This window comes from Chelonia mydas, chromosome 23, assembly GCF_015237465.2.
Source record: "Chelonia mydas isolate rCheMyd1 chromosome 23, rCheMyd1.pri.v2, whole genome shotgun sequence".
Lineage (NCBI taxonomy): Eukaryota > Metazoa > Chordata > Testudines > Cheloniidae > Chelonia > Chelonia mydas.
This window is the reverse complement of record NC_051263.2, coordinates 14790371-14794956: the sequence shown is the minus strand read 5'-3', so window position 1 is coordinate 14794956 and position 4586 is coordinate 14790371.

Genomic DNA, 4586 nt, shown 5'->3' with positions numbered 1-4586 from the left:
TTGTGTCTGGACTACCGTGTAGTCTGAAGGGGCCTCTGGCCATGGGCCCCACCAACTGGGGGGCTCCCACAGGCCGGAACTCCAGCCCTACCACCCTGCTCCTCCTCTGTGGTAGGGTGAGGATATTCCCCCTGCCCTCCCTTGTCGAGCTGCCCCGCTGAGCCCCTCTCCTTCCTCCTTTCCTCCAGCATAGGGCTGCCCCCCCCTCCTCCGGAGCCCCTTCCCTTCCCCTCTCCTTCTTATGTGGCGCTGCCCTCCTGAGTCCCTCTCCCCCCCACATTGTACACCTGGGTACAGTGAAAGACCCAGAGGTCAAGTGAATTGCTTTACAAGTGAATTGCGAAAATTGACTGGTCAGGAGTGTCAAGCAGCTGGAGGCAGGATTAGGAGAGGGGCTAAAGGGCAAAATCAGGGCTGGGGGGAGGAGCAGGAGTTAAGCTTGTGGTGAGGTGCTGGCAGAGGGCAAAACCTGGCACAGGCAGGGGCAGAGGGGGTAACCGTTCAGTTACCCCAGTGGAACTGAGACACCAGAGTTTACAAAAGGGGGGGCAGAGGGGCTTTTTTATTTCCCCTCCCACAGACAGCACCTTTCAGCATGGGCTTCCCAGGGCTGGGTTCTTAAAGGCACAGGCATCCCAATCCCGAGTCAATGCAACTTCTCTTTGTCTGATCTAACCTACTGGGGCTATGTCTACACTACAAAGTTCAAAGCGCTGCCATGGGAGCCAATGCTCCTGGTAATCCACCTCGACGAGGGGATTAGCTCCGAGCACTGGGAGCCGAGCCTGTCCACACTAGCGCTTTAAAGTGCTCAAACTTGCTGCATTCGGGGGATGGGAGGGGTGATTTTTCACACCCCTGAGCCAGCAGGTTAAAGCACTTTAACTTGCCAGTGCAGATAATCCCTGAGACTTAATTCCATGAAACATTTTACATATATCCCCTCAGAAACAAAGAATCCGTTATCACTGTATCTGAATGCAGAGTCTCCTAGCAGTTTCCCAAGTTGTCTAATCTGCAGCTGTGATTCCCTGAATTCCCTGAATTTTTAACTCTAATTTTTTCTTCTTATTTTTAGAGCAGATGTTTTATCTGTTGGATCATCTGACTTCCAGTCTGACTGAATTTCTGGCCTAGTGTCAAAACTTTGTTTTGATTCAAACCACCAATGGGGATTGCATTTTTGCAACTGTTATTTTGCCTCTCAATCCAGCCCTTAGTGTTTTTCCGCATGCCATTCCTTTTGCATACCACTTGATTCTCAAATATTCAATAAAGGCAGTATTCTATCTCCTATAATGTCTTTCTCCCTGGAAAAAATCTATTGTAATTTTTGCTGAAAATTAGAACTGCCGTTGTGGGTCAGACCAATAGTCCGCCAAATCTAGTATCCTGTCTTGTGACAGCGGCCAATGCCAGGTGCTTCTAAGGGAATGATCAGACCAGGCAATGACTCAGTGAACCATCCCATTGTCCACTCCCAGCATCTGGCTGTCCAAGGATGGTTTAGGGACATGCAGAACATGGGCCTGCATTCCTGATTATCTTGGCTAATAGCCGACGTACTTATCCTGAGGGACTGATCTAATTCTTTGTTCAACCCATTCATAGCTTTGCCTTTCAAATATAATGACCACACATCTATAACCCCAAGAGACCTTGACAACCACAAGAAGTCTAAAACCATGAATTATACACCCTGAAGTCAAGACATTTTAATAAATAAATGATATCTTTTATTTATGTGCCTCTTTGTTCCTGAGCCTGTAGGGTGCAGTAAGGCCAGTTCCAATGCCTTGAGCCTAAACACCTGAATGAATCTTAGTCTACCCTCATACTGTTCCTGTTACTTCTCCCAAACATTTCAGATACCTAAGGCCATATCTATACTTTAAGTGAATGTTAACTCAAGTTATGTCAACACAGAGTCACTACGGTTACTATGTCACTTGTGTGAATGTTCCTCGATTCCTTGTCTCAGCGGTCAGGATACTCACCAGAAGCACTTGTACAGATTCAGAGTGAGGTGCACCATAAATAGATATCCCACTGTCCACCCACTGTATTTTGGGAAGCTTTGGTTTGGCAGTGTCAGGCCCGTCTGTAAAGGCCTTTACTCTAATTTAGGTGTATTCTTATCACTCAGCTAGTTCTAGAGGTATAAAAGAAAGAATCAGAATCACTGTCTGCCGGAGTAAGGTCCTTCTCTTACCATGACAGTCTGAGCCCTGTTCTTAGGCTAAGGCCTTTGGCTAAGCAGCAGAGGCAGCCATAAGCTGGGAAGTGAACGGTCACATCCTCACATTCCAAACTAGTCACATTGAAATAAGGTGCTATTGGGCTGTTAGGAATACAATCCTGTCCTGATAATGCCTATCGCCTCCAGAGAAAGGGAAGTGCCTAGAAGATGTAAAAGGAAACTTAGTCTGATAGCATCCTGTCTGGCAAGAACTCACTTATCAATGGATGTAGTTGTGAAATCCTCACTTCTGTATTGTTTTGTCATTATAGTTCCCACTTTGCTATTGTTTATTTGCATGGTCTCTGTTTGGTTCTGTGATTGTTTCTGTCTGCTATATAATTAATTTTGCTGGGTGTAAACTAATTAAGGTGGAATCATTGCAGCACAAAGCATGGCAGCAAATGGTTCTGGGTTTTGGTCACATTCATGCAACATTCGGTCTTTATCTTTCTGTGTCAGCCGCAGGAGAGTGATATCATTCATGGTCACCTGGTTGAAATAGGGGAATTTTTGTAAGGGAACAGTAATCTCCTCTGTTTGGTGATCCCTGGCACATTAAACCCCAGTCATGCTAGGCTGTTTGCACTTGGCTAAAAGGGATCATCCCGGAAAATAGCCATGCGACCTTGTACCTAAAGCACATGTGCTATCTGTTGTGAATTGCTTGATTCACTGTGAAAAATTCTCCCTTTTGTTCTCAGAAATGTATCGTCTTAAATTCTACTCTCCCTTTTTCCACCCTGCAGGTGCAAATGTTTCTATGCTCCCCATATCAACTCCGTCCATGAGGTTATCGCAGATTAGAAGGGGAAAAAACCACACTCGCGATGACACGTTTTCAGAGCTCATGTAGCCCTCCTGCACTGATAGGGCACAGCTGAATGCATGGAGGCATTTGATGGCAGAGGCCAGGAAAACATACAGTGAGTGTGATTGGAACATGCAGGAGGAGATGCTGGTGCTAATGGGAGAGAAAACGGACATGATGAGGCGTCTGATGGAGCTGCAGGAAAGGCAACTAGAGTACAGACCCCCACTGCATCCATTGTGTAACCGCCTACCCTCCTCCCCGAGTTCCATATCCTCCTCACCCAGATGTCCAAGAACGCTGAGGGGGGAGGCTCCAGGCACCCATCCACTCAACTCCAGGGGATGGCCCAAGCAACAGAAGGCTGTCATTCAAACAGCTTTGATTTGTAGTGTGACTACAATATGCAATGTGGCCTTGTCCTTCCCTCCTCCCCCACCCCATCCAGGCTAGGTTTTACTAGTTAGTGTTGTCAGTGATCTCAATTTTTTTTTAATAAATAAAGAATGAATGGATTCAAAACAATATGGGCTTTGTTTCCTGTGCCACCTGTGGTCGAAGAGGGGAGGGGGATTGGCTTACAGGGAAGTACATTCACCAAAGGGGGTGGCTTTGAATCAAGGACAAACACACAGAACTGTCACACCATAGCCTGGACAGTCATGAAACTGTTTTTCAAAGCCTCTCTGATGTGCAGCGCGCCTTGCTGTGCTTTTCTAATTACCCTGGTGTCTGGCTGTTCAAAATTGGCTGCCAGGTGATTTGCCTCAACCTCCCACCCTGCCATAAACATCTCCCCCTTACTCTCACAGATATTATGGAGCACACAGCAAGCAGCAATAACAATGGGAATTTATTAGTCTCTAAGGTGCCACAAGTACTCCTTTTCTTTTTGCGAATACAGACTAACATGGCTGCTACTCTGAAACCAATGGGAATATTGGTTTTGCTGAGGTCTAATCTACTCAGCAAACAGCGCCAGCACCCTTTTAAACATCCAAAGGCACATTCTACCACCATTCTGCACTTGCTCAGCCTATAGTTGAACTGCTCCTTACTGCTGTCCAGACTGCCTGTGCATGGCTTCATGAGCCATGGGAGCAAGGGGTAGGCTGGGTCCCCAAGGATAACTACTGGCATTTCAACATTCCCAATGGTAATTTTCTGGTCTGGGAAGAAAGTCCCTTCTTGCAGCTTTCCGAACAGCCTGGAGTTCCTAAAGATGCGAGTGTCATGCACCTTTCCCAACCCCCCATGTTGATGTTGGTGAAACGGCCCTCGTGATCCACCAGTGCTTGCAACACCATTGAGAAGTACCCCTTGCGGTTTATGTGCTGTTTGGCAAGGTGGTCTGGTACCAAGATAGGGATATGTGTTCTGTTTATCGCCCCACCATAGTTAGGGAACCCCATTGCAGCAAAGCCATCCACTATGACCTGCACATTTCCCAGAGTCACTACCCTTGTTAGAAGAAGGTTATTGATTGCTGGCTACTTGGATCACAGCAGCCCCCACAGGAGATTTGCCCACTCCGAA